This window comes from Rhinopithecus bieti, unplaced genomic scaffold (assembly GCF_001698545.2).
Source record: "Rhinopithecus bieti isolate Rb0 unplaced genomic scaffold, ASM169854v2 scaffold_2432, whole genome shotgun sequence".
NCBI lineage: Eukaryota > Metazoa > Chordata > Mammalia > Primates > Cercopithecidae > Rhinopithecus > Rhinopithecus bieti.
This window is the reverse complement of record NW_016804136.1, coordinates 635,429-652,013: the sequence shown is the minus strand read 5'-3', so window position 1 is coordinate 652,013 and position 16,585 is coordinate 635,429. Positions and strand designations below refer to the sequence as shown.

The window sequence follows — 16,585 nt, the reverse complement described above, 5'->3', positions numbered from 1 at the left end:
TCTCGGCCTCCCAAAGTGCTGGGATTACAGGCTTGAGGCCCCGTGCCCGGCCAACCTGAAAGAAAATTTTAGGCAAGTGAATATTAAACACCATTAAAATGAAAATTTTATGAGAATTTATCCTATCTTCACCACTTCTAAATAAATTCACATTTATTGTTGGAAAACTAGGTATTTTGCTTAAATGTTAATACTCGTGTGATTTTTGCTTTATGAAAAGCAGTGACTTGATATATATGATTATAAAACCACCAATGACAAGCAATTTCAGATTCTAGATGTCAGCTGTTATATGTATTGGTTTGAAATTATGCTATCCTATTCTTTAGAATTATTACTTACATAATATAATTTTTTTTGTTCATCTGCTTTTAATTTTGTGATTTTGAGGTTTGTGAACCCTCTTCCTTCCTGGACTCTGCCTCCCTAACTTGCCAATCCATGCATAAATGTTTATACAGGTGCTGTAATTAGCCAATGCACTGACTCAGTAGAGTCCTTTCAGTAATATTTTGTCTTTATTTTTGTTTTGTTCATAATTATTCCCAAATGACCTTAATTATAAAATGTCCAAGAGAAACTTCCTTACCCATTTTTGCATATGCCATTAGCAGTATCCTTGGAATAAGATTTTGTTATAAGCCTGTTTGTATCTGGGGAAGTTGGTCATTTGTTAGGAATAAGGGATTCATTCAGGCTAAAATTGGCCTTCATTTGTCCTTTCATTTTATCTTATTGAGCCAATTTATTCAGTAATAGGAAATTCAGTAAATAATCATAGGCTCTAACCCTCATTTTCAAAACAAGGTAAAATTTGGAGGTGGCTTAACCTAGATGTAACAAGTACATGTTTGGATTTCAGATATACCTGGGTTCCCTATTTCTAATCTGCCACTTAGGTGGCTTTGGGCAACTGACATCTTTGAATCTCACTTTTCTCATTTGCAAATTGGAATTACTATATTAAACTTATCTCATAGGGCTCGTCTTAGGATCAGGTAGAATACTGTGTATAAAATACTAAATGTGCCTCTTGGAAACTTGCTATTTAATAATCAGCCTGTGTTCCTATGGAGTGTCCTACATAATAAAATTCTAAAAGTTTGTGTACAGAATGAGGAAAGAGAAAAAAAATCTTGACTATCCTTAAACCCCTGGTATTTAGATATTCTAGATAACTCTGTGGGTAGGGATTTGATATTTTTTTTTTTTTTTTTTTTTTGAGATGGAGTCTCGCTCTGTTGCCCAGAGTGCAGTGGTGCAATCTTGGCTCACTGCAACCTCCACCTCCCAGGTTTAAGCGTTTGTCCTGCCTTGGCCTCCCAAGTAGCTGGGATTACAGGTGTGTGCCATCATGCCTGGCTAATTTTTTTGTATTTTTAGTAGAAATGGGGTTTCACCATGTTGGCCAGGCAGGTCTCCAATTCCTAACCACAAGTGATCTGGCAAAGTGCTGGGATTATAGGAGTGAGCCACCGCGCCTGGCCTGATACTGGTTTATTGCCTAAAGCTTCACATTTTAAAGGATATGACATGTTGACAAAAATGTTTAAAAGCCTAATTAAAGCATAATATAATTATATTCTTTTATTTATTTTGAGACAGAGCCTCACACTGTCTCCTGGAGTCACTGTCTCCAGGAGTCTTGTACTGTCGCACAAGCTGGAGTGCAGTGGCGTGATCTCGTTTGCCTCCTGGGTTCAAGTGTTTCTCCTGCCTCAGCCTCCCAAGTAGATGGGATTACAGGTGCCTGCCACCATGCTGGGCTAATTTTTTGTATTTTTAGTAGAGACTAGGTTTAACTATGTTGGCCAGGCTGGTCTCAAACTCCTGACCTCGTGATCCGCCCTCCTCAGCCTCCCAAAGTGCTGGGATTACCTTTAAATGTTTTAACCATTTTGACAAAATATTTAAAATGTGATATATCTCTCCTTTTAAAAATAGAGTACTGTCACTAGCTTTAGACTGTTTTTAAAACTTACCCTGTGTTTAACTGTTTTATCATTGAATTTCTTATCTGCTGTAGACTTGTTACTGATAACAAAATCACAGTTATTTAATGGGGATGATGATGGAGGCCTCTGTTATCTCACTTATTTACTCTCTGAGACACAAATTTTACTTCCTAAGACTGCTTTCTGATTATTGGCTTGTTGTAGACAGTTTAATTCTGTTTTGATGAGATCTTTCTGTATCTTTTTGATAATGTTAGACTTTCAAAATTTAGTGTACAGAGTATAGAAAGTCAGAGAGCTTAGCATAGTGTTTGGCCAAATAGGCATAAGATAGTTTCTAGTTGTTATTCTGTTGAGGCAGGATGATAATAAATTATACTTTATAAAGGGTTCATAGTCATAGTTTCATCTTAAATTTACCATTTATATATTTTTTCTATAATATGAAATAATTACCATGAATTTTTTTGGGTAAAGTGATAATCTTCTAAATTTTGATTTGTGTACACATACAATTTGTGCACATACACACTTTGTCATTTTATATATGTGTTTGGATCATTAGATAACTTTAAGATGTTTAGGAATTTCCAGAATAACTATGTAGCATTGAATTTTATTGGGTTAATATACTCAATCTGCCTTTTTTTTTTTGAGATGGGGGTCTCACTCTGTCACCCAGGCTGGAGTGGTGGTATGATCTCGGTTCACTACAGCCTCCACCCACCCTCCCGGCTCAAACAATCCTCCCACCTCAGCCTCCCGAGTAGCTGGGACTATAGGCGTGCACACCACACTTGGCTAATTTTTTGTATTTTTGGTTTTGCCATGTTGCCCAGGCTGGTCTCGAACTCCTGAGCTCAAGTGATCCGCCTACCTCAGCCTTCCAAAGTGTTGTGATTATGGGTGTGAGCCTGACCATAAGCTGCCTTTCTATTTTACAAAAATGTGATTTCTCAAAGGGGTCAGTAAAGTAGGAATTTTAAAGTAATTCAACTTGTTTTAAAGAGCTGGTGGTATATGTACTGACTTTATTAATTGCATTTTTTTTTAAGAGATGAGGTCTTGCTGTCTTGCATAGGTGAGATTGTGGTGGCTATTCACAGGTATAATCATAGTGCACAGGAGCCTTGAACTCCTGGGCTCAAGTGGTCCTCTGGCCTCAGCCTCCCAAGTAGCTGAGACTAATAGTGCATACACACACACCATGCCCAGCTTATCAATTTTTGAGATAGATATTTTCTTCTATTTTTTAAGCTGATTCTAATTTTTTTTTTTTTTTTTTTGGAGACAGAGTCTCCCTCTGTCCTGTCGCCCAGGCTGGAGTGCAGTGGCGTGATCTGGGCTCACTGCAACCTCCGCCTCCCAGATTCAAGCGATTCCCCTGCCTCAGCCTCCTGAGTAGCTGGGATTATTAGCTTGCGCTACCACACCCAGCTAAATTTTTGTATTTTTAGTATAGATGGGGTTTCGCCATGTTGGCCAGGCTGGTCTCAAACTCCTAACCTCAGGTGATCCTCCCACCTTGGCCTGCCAAAGTGCTGGGATTATAGGCATCAGCCACTGTGCCCAGCCTGATTCAGTTCTTTTTTGAAAAGCAATTTCGATAGAGGTAAGATACAAATAGAAATTGTTTCATTGATTAGAAATTAAAACAGTATTTTAATATGATTCCATAGCAAAGTATAGGCCCATTGGAATGTGAATTCATATTGGAGGTGTGATGTCAAGAAGTGGGAGATGAGGTCGTAAAGGGAGTGGAGGAAATTATTTTTAAATTTCATCATTTCAGATCACGGCTGAAAATGCAAATTATACACTATATCACTGCATTCAGTTTATTTAATTTTATTTTTATTTCTATATATATTTTTATTTATATGTATATATTTTGAGACGGAGTCTCATTCTGTTGCCCAGGCTGGAGTGCAGTGATGCAACCTGTACACATAGGGTTTCGCCATGTTGGCCAGGTTGGTCTCGAACTTCTGACCTCAGGTGATCAGCCTGCTTTGTCCTCCCAAAGTGCTGGGATTACAGGCGTGCGTTGCTGCAACCAGCTGCATTCAATTTAAAAAAGACATTTTAAAATTTAATATCTTGTCACTGACTTAAGCTCATGTATTCAATTTTTATATAATTTATTTGCTATCATTTGCTAATTGAATTGGTTTACCAATAAATGGCTTAAAAGGTTAAGAAATGAGTATTGACTGAATTAGCACTGAGGGATTGTTTTATACCATGCCAGTGCTTTCTTTGTTACGGTTGTGAGATGTGAACGGTGAGGGGCAGTTTGAGATTGTAATTTGGTAGCAGTGAATTTCAGATGGGGGATTGCTGCCTCTCTGCTAATCTAGAATAAATAGCTGATTGGAGGAGTAAATACTGTTCATTGAGAAGATTTTCATATAAAGCCAGAATGATAATATTTTCAGCTTTTTCGATCGGCCTTACAGGAATGGCATATCAAGTGTAGAAGATGAGCATTGGTTGACAAATTTTTGTTGGGCCTGTTGGTTAGGAGTCATTTACTGTTTAATGCCTTCAATCACTCAAATGTCAAAGCTTTTGCTTTAGTTTGTCATCGGAAACAAAGTAACATGAACCACAGTTTATAAAATACAGGCCTGGGACCTGTAATGGGAATTTTATTACTCACTTTGTTGATGGTGTATTAAAGCTTCAAATTTGAAACTGGGCGCAGTGGCTCACACCTGTAATCCCAGCACTTTGGGAGGCCAAGGCGAGCGGATCACCTGAGGTTGGGAGTTCGAGACCAGCCTGACCAACATGGAGAAACCCCATCTCTACTAAAAGTACAAAATGAGCTGGGCATGGTGGTGCATGCCTGTAATCCCAGTTACCCAGGAGGCGGAGGTTGTAGTGAACCAAGATTGCCCCATTGCACTCCAGCCTGGGCAACAAGAGTGAAACTCCTTCTCAAAAACAAACAAAAAAAGCTTCAAATTTGCCCCCTTTCACCTTGTTCTCCAAGCAGAATAGCTGTGGGGCTGAAATCCCGACTAGCCTCTGCCTGCTTTAATGTAGTTATTGTTAAATAAAATTCAGGAAGGATATACCCCAAATATTCATTTTCTGAATCTGTTCCTTGCTGCAGATTGGATCGTTTCCAAACTGCAGACTGTGACTTACTAATAATTTGTAAAAACAATTTAGTGGATTATAAGTGTTAGAAAAGAAAGGAAAAGAATAGAGAATAGTGAGCCACCACGCCCCACCCCTAGTATTTCATTGAATGCTTATATTGTACCAGAAACGTTTCTAAACTATATTCATTACATGCAACATCTTAATTTTTTTTTTAGCCTATCATTTGTATAAGTATTGTTGTTACCCCATTATACAGATGAGGAAACAGATCCAGTGAGACCAAGTAATCTACCCAGCCTAGTAAGTGAAGAGCCAGGATTTCAATTTAGGCAATCTTAGATCTAGAACCTACATTATTACAATTACTATTAATTTCTTCCTAGAGCCAGTTGTCTAGGCTGGAGTACAGTGGCTATTAACAGGTGGCTTCATAGCACAGTGCAGCTCTAACTCCTGGGCTCAAGCAATCCTCCACCTCAGTCTCTTGACTAAGTGTGACAGGTCAGCTTAGATCATATATTGTCTTCAGCCAAAATAAATTGGTTGACAAATTGAATTGCATGTTTATGTACAGTTTTTCAGTATCTAGTCTTAATTTTATCCTAATATAATATAATTTGTGGAGATAATTTTTTGGATTATGTCATTAATTAGAAGCTGTTGTCAAACAGGTATAGATTGTTTTAATCCCTTTTTTTTGTTTGTTTGTTTGTTTGTTTGTTTGTTTTTTTGAGGCGGATCCTCGCTCTGTCGCTGGGACTCGAGTGCAGTGGCCGGATCTCAGCTCACTGCAAGCTCCGCCTCCCAGGTTTACGCCATTCTCCTGCCTCAGCCTCCCGAGTAGCTGGGACTACAGGAGCCCGCCACCTCGCCCGGCTAGTTTTGTATTTTAGTAGAGACGGGGTTTCACTGTGTTAGCCAGGATGGTCTCGATCTCCTGACCTTGTGATCCGCCCGTCTCGGCCTCCCAAAGTGCTGGGATTACAGGCTTGAGCCACCGCGCCCGGCCTGTTTTAATCTCTTAATAAGAATTTTTAAGGCTGGTCTTGGTGGCTCACGCCTGTAATCCCAACACTTTGGGAGGCTGAGGTGGGCGGATCACTTGAGGTCAGGAGTTCAAGACCAGCCTGGCCAACATGGCGAAAAATCATCTCTACTAAAAATACAAAAGTTAGCTTAGCTGGGTGTGGTGGCATGCACCTGTAATCCCAGCTACTTGGGAGGCTGAGGCAGGAGAATCTTTTGAACCTGAGAGGATTTTATTTACCTATAAAATGCCCATCTGAATACTACTCTACTATGTCCTAAATTTGGCTAATATAAAAATGAAATATTTAATAGTACTTTGCTTTGATAATTGTTTTTCTGAATGAAATTAAATGTACAGCTTTCTTAAAGCAACTACTAGAGAAGTTTTTTCAAACTCAGAATTTCTTTGCCTTTAGAGTCATTCTCTTAACCATAACCATAGCAAGAGAGAAAAATTCCATGGTTCTAATCATAACCACTAGATGGTGATCTTATATATTGGTGAAGCCTAAATTTTAGTGGTGTTAAAATACTGAAATGGTTGCCCAAATTAAGCAATGTGAACTCAGCAGTGCTATTTAGCAGTATGAAAGGAGTGGACTGGCTGTACTCCTTACTGAAACATATGTTTTAAAGTGAGACAGGTTTCCATTTGTTTTATGGGCTTTCTCCTTCCTCTTTTCTTGTTGACATTTATGCTGCTTATTGCTGTGATTTCAGTTTTATTAGCTGTTACTGAATTGCTAGCAAAGTGTTTTAAAATAATGAAGTGAAAATTTTGGTGATTGATTTAATTATGTTTTACTTACAATTCCATAAATAAGGCATATGAGTAAAATTATATGTAGTTTAATATAGGGGAAGGTATGTGGCCTAGTGGAATGAACTTGGGCTCTTTGAAATCAGATACCCCTGATTTGAATAATGATCAGCTGTGTTACCATAAGGAGTTTTTGTGAGAATTAAAAATAATGTTTGTAAGTGGCCCAGTGAAAAGTGCATTGTCCCTGGAGGTGGGACATGATTTTAAATTATATCTTATCCAAGCTGAAGCAATGGGACCTTGAGAAAATTATTTAACTTTTCTGAGTCTCAAGTTTCTTTCACATATTTGGGAGAATAATACTTGCTCCTAAAATTGTTTAGTGTAAGACTATTATAAAAGCTAGTAACAACCACAGTGTATGACTGTGGAATACTAAATAAAACGAACTTCCTTACCCATCCATTATTAATGGAGATTATTCTTCCCAAATTTTTATTTCTAAAGAGTTTAGGAAAATATAAAGAAAATAAAACAATTTTGTTTTTTTTTTTTCCTTGAAACGGAGTCTTGCTCTTTTGCCCAGGCTGGAATGCAATGGCGTGATCTTGGCTCACTGTAACCGCTGCCTCCCAGGTTCAAGCAATTCTCCTGTCTCTGCCTCCCTAGTAGCTGGGACTACAGGCGCACACCACCATGCTGGGCTAATTTTGGTATTTTTTTTATGGAGATGGCTAATTTTGGTATTTTTTTATAGAGACAGGGCTTTGTCATATTGGCCAGGCTGGTCTCGAACTGCTGACCGCAGGTGATCCACCTGCCTCAGCCTCCCAGAGTGCTAGGATTGCAGGCGTGAACCACCGCACCCGTCCAAGAAAGTAAAAATTTTAAAGAATTTAAACATATCTTCTCATAATTAAAATTGTGCACCTTAATGTACCCCCCCTTTTCTGTCATACAAAGAGAAACATGGGCCCCTGCTTTGTCAGCAGTATCATTTCATCTAATTACATTCCTGTATTACATTCCTATACAGAAAAAGTAATTTCCCATCTGTGAAGGAACTTAAATGTATACCACATATGCTTTCTTAATCACTTTAATTCCTGTACAGTTTTCTACCTAATTTAAAATTTCTTGGTTTCCCCCCGCCCTTTGGCCGATTGAAATTCACAATTAGAAATTTAAGCTATGTAGTATTTCTTTTTCTTGAATTTAAGACTTCAAAAAATCAGTTAATTTGATTATATAATTCAATGACTGTAAAGCAGTAAAAATGTTAGTATTTTAATTAATTTATTTACTGTGCCTATCAGTTTTTGGAAAATGGGAAAATGGTTAGGAAAATTTTGAACCATCTTCTGTAGGTAGCTGACCTTGTGAAATGTTTTTTCAAAAATGTTACTTGCTTTTTTATTGAAGTTGTATCTACTTAAAACAAGAATTGATTGTAGGTTTGTTTTTTATTATTACTATTTTTTTTTGAGACAGAGTCTTGCTCTGTTGCCCGGGCTTGGAGTGCAGTGGCGCCATCTCGATTCACTGTAAACTCCACCTCCTGGGTTCAAGCTATTCTCGTGGCTCAGCCTCCTGGGTGGCCGGGATTACAGGCACGCCTGGATAATTTTAGTGTTTTTGGTAGAGACCAGCGTTCCGCCATGTTGTCCTGCCTGGTCTCAAACCCCTGAGTTCAAGCAATCCGCCCGCCTTGGCCTCCCAAAGTGCTGGTATTGTAGAAAAAACCAGGTTTTTGTCACACGGCCTGGAAAGATTAGGCACACAGATACCTTGAAAGGTGAGGGGTTACGAATTTATTGGGCGAAAAAGAAAGAACCACACAGCAAAGTGAAATGGAATCCTGGCTAAGAGGCTGTTCATCTCACCAATTGGATTTCAGGTTGCTATCCCGGAATAGGAGGGGCCCGGTTTTTCCACCACTTCAAATGGCGCGAACTTTTCGCGGTTCCACCCCATCCCCCATCCTCCCAGTCTTCGTAGATTATTTTGGGAGCTCTTTTTACTTGACTGTCTCACTAGGATTACAGACATTAGCCACCGCGCCGGACTGGCTGGCTTTTTTTTTTTTTTTTTTTTGAGACGGAGTCCCGCTCTGTTGCGCAGGCTGGAGTGCAGTGGTGCGATCTCGCCTCACTGCAACCTCTGCCTCCCAGGTTCAAGCAATTCTCCTGCCTCACCCACCTTCCTGAGTAGCTGGGATTATAGGTGCCCGCCACCACGCCTGGCTAATTTTTGTATTTTTAGTGGAGATAGGGGTTTGCCATGTTTGCCAGGCTGGTCTTGAACTCCTGACCTCTGCCTTGGCATTGCAAAATGCTGGGATTACTGGTGTGAGCTACCGCCCCCTGCCTTGATTGTAGTTTTGAAGAACGGACTAAAATGTCACTATTTCACCCGTAATGAATTATCAGTTATCTTTTATATTAAATGTTATATTGAATTAGATCTTTAATATCTTAAGAAAAACATTTGTTGAAACAGACTAACTTATGTATCTTTCTATATTTTGTGTTCAAATAAACACAAACTCACAAATGGGTTTTATCCTTACGAAAACATGAAAATATGATATTAAAAAACTACAGCATGTTTTCTTTCTTGTTTTTTTGAGAGCAGTCTCGCTCTGCCGCCCAGGCTGGAGTGCAGTGAGCTGCACTCTCAGCTCACTGCAAGCTCCGCCTCCCGGGTTTACACCATTCTCCTGCCGCAGCCTCCCAAGTAGCTGGGACTACAGGCGCCCGCCTCGTCGCCCGGCTAGTTTTTTGTATTTTTTGGTAGAGACGGTGTTTCACCATGTTAGCCAGGATGGTCTCGATCTCCTGACCTCGTGATCCGCCCGTCTCGGCCTCCCAAAGTGCTGGGATTACAGGCTTGAGCCGCCGCGCCCGGCTTTACAGCATGTTTTCTTTTTTTTTTTGAGAGGGAGTCTTGCTCCCAGGCTGGAGTGCAGTGGCACAATCTCTACTCACTAGCTTCCGCTTCCTGGGTTCAAGCGATTCTCGTGTCTCCGCCTTCCAAGTAGCTGGGATATCAGCCACGCCTGGTTAATTTTCGTGTTTTTGGTAGAGACTAGGGTTTCACTATGTTGCCCAGGCTGGCTCTCAAACCCCTGAGCTCAAGCAATCAGCCCGCCTTGGCCTCCCAAAGTGCTGGTGTTGTAGATAGGACAGGGAAAGATTAGGCAGGCAGACATTTTGAAAGGTGAGGGGTTATGAACTTAACAGACGAAAAGAACACAGCAAAGTGAGATGGAGTCCTGCTAACAGGCTGTCCAGCTCACCAATTGAATCCCAGGTTACTATCCCGGAACGGGAGGAGTCAGGCTTTTCCCCCGCTGCAAATGGGAACAGGAGGAGAGGGGTCAGGCTCTTCCCCCCTGAAAATGGCGCGAACTTTCGCGGCTCCACCCCATCCTCAGCCTCCCAGTGCGCAGGCAACCCGTATATTTTCTTGGGAGCCATTTTGATTTGGCTGTCTCACTAGGATTACGTATATTAGCCACCACATTGGGCTTGCTTACTTGCTTTTTTTGTTTTTCTTTTTGTTAAGGTGGAGTTTCACTCTTGTTGCCCAGGCTGGAGTGCAGTGGTGCGATCTCGGCTCACTGCAACTGCCACCACGCCCGGCTAATTTCTGTATTTTTTTTTTTTAAGAGACGGGAGTCTCGCTCTGTCACCGAGGCTGGAGTGCAGCGGCGCCATCTCAGCTCACTGCAAGCTCCGCCTCCTGGGTTCAAGCCATTTTCCTGCCCTAGCCTCCTGAGTAGCTGGGCTACAGGCGCCCGCCACCACGCCTGGCTAATTTATTTTTCGTATTTTTAGTAGAGACGGGGTTTCATGGTGTTAGCTAGGATGGTCTGGATCTCCTGATCTCGTGATCCGCCCGCCTCGGCCTCCCAAAGTGCTGGGATTACAGGCGTGAGCCAGTGCGCCCGGCCCTAATTTTTCTATTTTTGTAGAGACGGGGTTTCGCCATCTTGGCCAGGCTGGTCTCTACTCCTAACCTCAGGTGATCCGCCCACCTCCGCCTCCGCCTCCGCCTCGCCTCCCAAAGTGCTAAGATTACAGGCATGAGCCACTGGGCACGGGCCCTGCTTTTTTTTTTTTTTTTTTTAATATTTTACCGACATCTATTGCATGGGACTTTGTAATTGTAACTCATTATTCATAGTGTAGTTATAATATTCCATGGTAATGAGCCATTCCTCTGTCTTTTGCTTTCAGATTCTTTGTTTTTGCCAGTTTGAACAGTAAACATTTTTAAAACCCAACTCGTAATCAGTTTATTAGATAGTTAAGCATCTGCAGTGGTAACTTCGGCCTCAATTCCTAGTGCAGTAGTGATGGAAATAATCTATTTAACAGTCTTGGAAGGACTCTCCAAGTCTGTGAGTTGCTTGTAGATTCTCATGTGGACGCGATCCCATGTTTTAGTACCTTCACCATTTTTCTTGTAGTGATTCTCAAAGTCTTAGGCATCTGAACTGGTCCTTTTAAGATTCTTTTCCTTTGCGCCTCTGTTCCAGCCAGCACACATCTTAAGGGATTTTACGTTGCGACTGCTTAGCATAATTCTGATTTGTCGAATCGCCACCTCTGGTTCTTTCCAGTATCTTTAGAAGCATGGCTATGGTATTGCTTCCTGACCAACTTGTTCCTCAGTGACACCAAACATCAATGACTCAAGAACATAATGTGAGTCAGGAGCAGGAGTTGGTTGACCAGAGCTCCCCAGTACCTGCGAACGTGTCTTCTTAAAAAACCCCAAACATTCTTGACTTTATATTTTGTTGATTTTGTTTCTGTTGAGTAGATACCCAGAAGTAATATTGCTGCACCAAATGTACGCTGAAAAATTTGTAAATGAATTCTTGCTAGCTTACTCTCCAAAGTTTTGGGTAATTTACATTCCCAAGTAGGAAGTAGAAGAGTGTCTCTGTCTCATGTTTACTAGTTTTAAATGTGAATTTAAAAAATTTATGGAAATAAAAAATTAAATCTCATGTATGGTCCATTACAAAAATTTGTTTTCCTAATCTAATGGGTCTTAAATTCCATTTGTTAAACATCTAGTGAGAGTGTCCCTTTAGTTGTTGGCCATTGGTATTTTTACATAAGGGAATTACTTCGTTCATACTCTTTTTTTTTTTTTTTTTTTTTTTTGAGACAGAGTCTCGCTCTGTCACCCAGGCTGGAGTGCAGTGGTGACATCTCAGCTCACTGCAAGCTCAGGCCATTCTCCCGCCTCAGCCTCCCCAGTAGCTGGGACTACAGGCGCCTGCCACTTCGCCCGGCTAGTTTTTTTTTTTTTATTTTTTAGTAGAGACGGGGTTTCACTGTGTTAGCCAGGATGGTCTCAATCTCCTGACCTCATGATCCGCCCGTCTCGGCCTCCCAAAGTGCTGGGATTACAGGTTTGAGCCACTGCGCCCGACCTTCTTTTTTTTTTTTTTTTTCAGATAGAATCGCACTCTGTTTCCCAGGCTGGAGTGCAGTGGTACAATCTTGGGTCACTACAGTCTCTGCCTCCCAGGTTCAAATGATCCTCCCACCGCAGCCTCTTGTGTAGCCAGGACTACAGGAGCATGCCACAACGCCTGGCTAATTTTTTTTTTTTTTTGATGGAGATGGTGTTTCACCATGTTGGCCAGGCTGGTCTCGAACTTCTGACCTCAAGTGATCTGCCTGCCTCGGCCTCCCAAAGTATTGGGATTACGATGTGAGCCACTGTGCCCAGCCATGGTTCATATTCTTAGTCCATTTTTGTATACCTTTTTTCCTTATCTATTCATCTTTTATTGGTTTGTTTTGTTTTTTTTTTGTTTGTTTGTTTGTTTTTTTTGTAAATGAGGTCTTTCTGTGTTGCCTAGACTGGTCTCAAAATCCCATCCTCAAGCGATCCTCCAGCATTGGTCTACCAAAATTGCAGGATTATCACCATTCCTGGCCTGTTACTGCTTAAAGAAAAGCTTTTGGTTTTAATTTATCTTGTAATTGGCTGCCTTCAAATGAATCTATTTTGTTGTTGTTGTTGGTTTTGTTTTGTTTTTTTTTTTTTTGAGATAGAGTCTCGCTTTGTCAACCAGGCTGGAGTGCAGTGGCGTGGTCTCGGCTCACTGCAATCTCCGCCTCCTGGGTTCAAGCAGTATTCCCTGCCAGTCTCTCAAGTAGCTGGGGTTACAGGCATGAGCCACCATGCCTGGCCAAATGAATTTTTTTTTGTGCTAATTGGTTGAATCTGTCATTCTAGGTACACAGTCACATCATCTGCAAATAAAGATAATTTTGTTTTTTTGTTCTGTTTTCATTACATTAGCTCCACATTCAAATTGATGGATTTTCCTATAAACAGTGGAATCCTACAGCTTACGTAACAAGTGAAATCTTTAGTATTTTACACTTTAATATATTTGCTCTTGGTATCTGGTTATAATTTTATTACTTTTGGACAGGTTCGTTTTATTTTCATTATATGTGAGTCATGTTGTAAAGGTCTACTGGGAGTCTTGAAGGAATAATAAAAGACACACATCTAGACACATCTTCATGAAATTATTGAGCCAGAAGCGGAAAACAAAGAAACAAAACCTGATGGATATTAGGCTTCTAGTCAACAGCACTAGATTCTTGAAGGCCGTGGTGCATTACCTGAGAGAAGGTATCTATCCAAAATACGTATCGAGTAAAATTATTTTTGAACATGAAAAGATTTTCTTTATCACCCATATATTCATTGTGAAGCATATTTCTCAAGACCTTAAATGAAAATGAGAAAGGAATAATATGAGCTGAACATCACTCAGACAAATGAGGGGAAAACACTCTTGATAATAAATTAATAGAGGGATCTACTTTATTTTAATGTTTGAAATAGTCTCTTGTGAGCAGTAGGGATTTCGTGACATTGATTCAGATGGTCCAATTTTCATTCTTGGTTCTGCACTAGACAATACGTATTTAAATAATTCTAGTACTTCATATGCTTTTTAATATGAGTTTTCAGTTTTAGAATTAACCAGAGGACACAGCTTAGAAGGCTTTATTATAAATATTGAATAGAATGTAAATCTTATGATTCTTGATACAAAAAATATAGGCCGGGTGCAGTGGCTCATGCCTATAATCCCAGCACTTTGTGAGGCCTAGGCGGGTGGCTGTCTCTCAAGGCCAGGAGTTTGGGACCAGCCTAGCCACCGTGGAGAGGCCTGGTCTCTACTTAAAATAGAAAAATTAGCCGGGCGTGGTGGCGGACGCCTATAATCCCAGCTGCTAGGGAGGCTGAGACGTGAGAATCGCTTGAACTTGGGAGGCGTACGTTGCAGTGAGCCAAGATTGTGCCACCGCAGCCAGCCTGGGCGACAGAGCAAGACCCTGTCTCAAAAAAAAATACACACACACACACACACACACACACACGTGTGTGTGTGTGTGTGTGTATATAAATAAATAAAACAGGTGTGGAAGAGAGATTGTAAATGAAAGGATATGGGTTGTGTTAGAGAATATTCTTACTTTTCTTATTGTGGAACAGATACTGTTTAAAATTGATGAACCAAGATGTGAAATAAATTATTTAAAGTTATGATGGCAACTGTAGCAACTAAAAACAGTTCAAGACACAACAGAATGTGAATGGGAGGAATGCTTGCTTATTTGGGGGCACTTTTGTAACCTTGGATTTTTCTACCATTTACAGATTAATTTGATAAATTACTTAAAAATGTAGTTTAAGTGAAAAAACAAACAGTAAATGTGTAATGAATGCTGTCTTTTTTGTAAGAACATATATATTTCCATTTGCATAAAAATGTTAGAAGGCTGAAAATGGAATGAAGAGACTAAGGGATCAAATGAGATATCTGTGTATGCCTCCTATTAAATAAAATTATACTGAAAATTAATCTTTAAAGAATTAGCCAAACGAAAGCCTATTGGTTAGTTTCGTTTATTTGTTGAGTTACTTTATATTTTTATTTTATCAAATAATGTATTAAACTAAAACTAATTTACCTATTTCACCTATAAACCTTGATTTTTAAAATTTTATTGGAATATTGGTTTAGTAGTGTCCATGATAGTGTTACTTACAGTGGGAAATGTTGGAGAAGTGTTTCTTCCGTATTTTGGTGTATAATATTTTGTATTTGGGAAATCAAAAAGTCTGTACGCGCACCTAGTTTCTTCTTCTTTTCCCTCTGAGGTTGCTTAACCTTCCCTTCCTCCCACTCAAATCCCTATGCTTATGGTTTTTATAATCCAGTGGGGGAAGAGAGGAATGGGGCAGACGCAGACGTGTACTTGACTAGGTGGTTAATCTCTTAAGTACTGGTGGGGAGGGCCAAGCTTTTCCACAGGAAGTATATTTCAAGAGGTCATTTTGGAATTTTTTTTTTTTAAGATGGAATCTCACTCTGTTGCCAGGTTGGAGTGCGGTGCAGTGGCATGATCTCAGCTCACTGCACCCTCCACCTCCTGGGTTCCAGCAATTCTCTTTCCTCAGCCTCCAGAGTAGCTGGGATTACAGGCGGGCACCACCATGCCTGGCTAATTTTTGTATTTTTAGTACAGGTGCGGGGTTTCACCACGTTGGCCAGGCTGGTCTTGAACTCCTGACCTCAGGTGATCTGCCTGCCTCGGCCTCCCAGAGTCCTAGGATTACAGGCATGAGCCACCTTGCCCAGCCAGAAATTGGTTTTTAACCTGATTGTTTTCAGATATTCTTTGGGGCTTAATGTATTGAGAATTTAAAGTCATTGACTGATATATGTCTTACTCTTGTATTTGATTCTTCAGATTTATGTTTATTTGCCAAGTATATATCACACGTAACAAGGGTGAAGATTTCAAATATGTAATTAATTATATATGTTATGTAGCTGTTGATGTTACTGGGATTTCTATTCTTGGAGAAGTTTAGAAGCCTTAGTTGTATTTGAAGTGGATGACATGTCTATTACCTGTTACCTACAGTCAGTCTCACTATGTAAAGTTGTGAAAGAATAATTTCTTATTGTGTTACTTATTTAGTGCACGTCATCAGTGAATTCTCCAGGATGAGCTGGGTAGTAAGACTTAGCTGTGGAATATAGATATTTTTATAGAAAATATTAAATATCTATTTTGCTACCTTATAGAATTGACGGTACCAAGAAGCAAATCTATATATACAAAGAGCACTTTGATGAAGCAGTAAAAACTAATTATCTTATTAAATTTTTGCCTTTGTGTATTGCTTTAATATTCTGAATGACAAAATAAGCATTCGTAAAAACATTTCTGCCGCGTTCCAAATAGAATGATTGTTTGGAGAAAAATCACTGGTTAATTGCCTGAATTGTGAACTCATCTAGCTGTTATTTTCATAGAACACTGTTTTACCTGAAAGAAAAACGGACAGACTATGGTTAATCATATGTGGGCATTTGACAGGTATTTTGTCAAAAATGAATGAAGTGAAGTTGTAACTTCAAAAAAAACAACTGGGCCGGGCGTGGTGGCTCAGGCCTGTAATCCCAGCACTTTGGGAGGCTGAGACGGGTGGATCACGAGGTCAGAAGATCGAGACCATCCTGGCTAACAAGGTGAAACCCCGTCTCTACTAAAAATACAAAAAACTAGCCGGGCTTGGTGGCGGGCGCCTGTAGTCCCAGCTGCTCGGGAGGCTGAGGCAGGAGAATGGCGTGACCCAGGAGGCGGAGCTGGCAGTG

At 40.2% G+C, this 16,585-nt stretch overlaps 1 protein-coding gene and 1 long non-coding RNA gene across 5 annotated transcripts in view; one reads left to right on the top strand and one right to left on the bottom strand.

The window, feature by feature from the left end:
- Window positions 1-16,585, top strand: part of SLC4A7 (solute carrier family 4 member 7) — a 110,668-nt gene that overhangs the window by 8,745 nt on the left and 85,338 nt on the right. The gene's annotated exons all lie outside the window — the stretch shown is intronic.
- The window catches only part of LOC108524788 (uncharacterized), a 92,405-nt gene continuing 89,366 nt past the window's right edge, over window positions 13,547-16,585 (bottom strand). The window contains exon 3 of the long non-coding RNA XR_001884128.1: window positions 13,547-13,634. This is a non-coding gene — a long non-coding RNA (uncharacterized LOC108524788). The remainder of the gene's footprint in view (window positions 13,635-16,585) is intronic.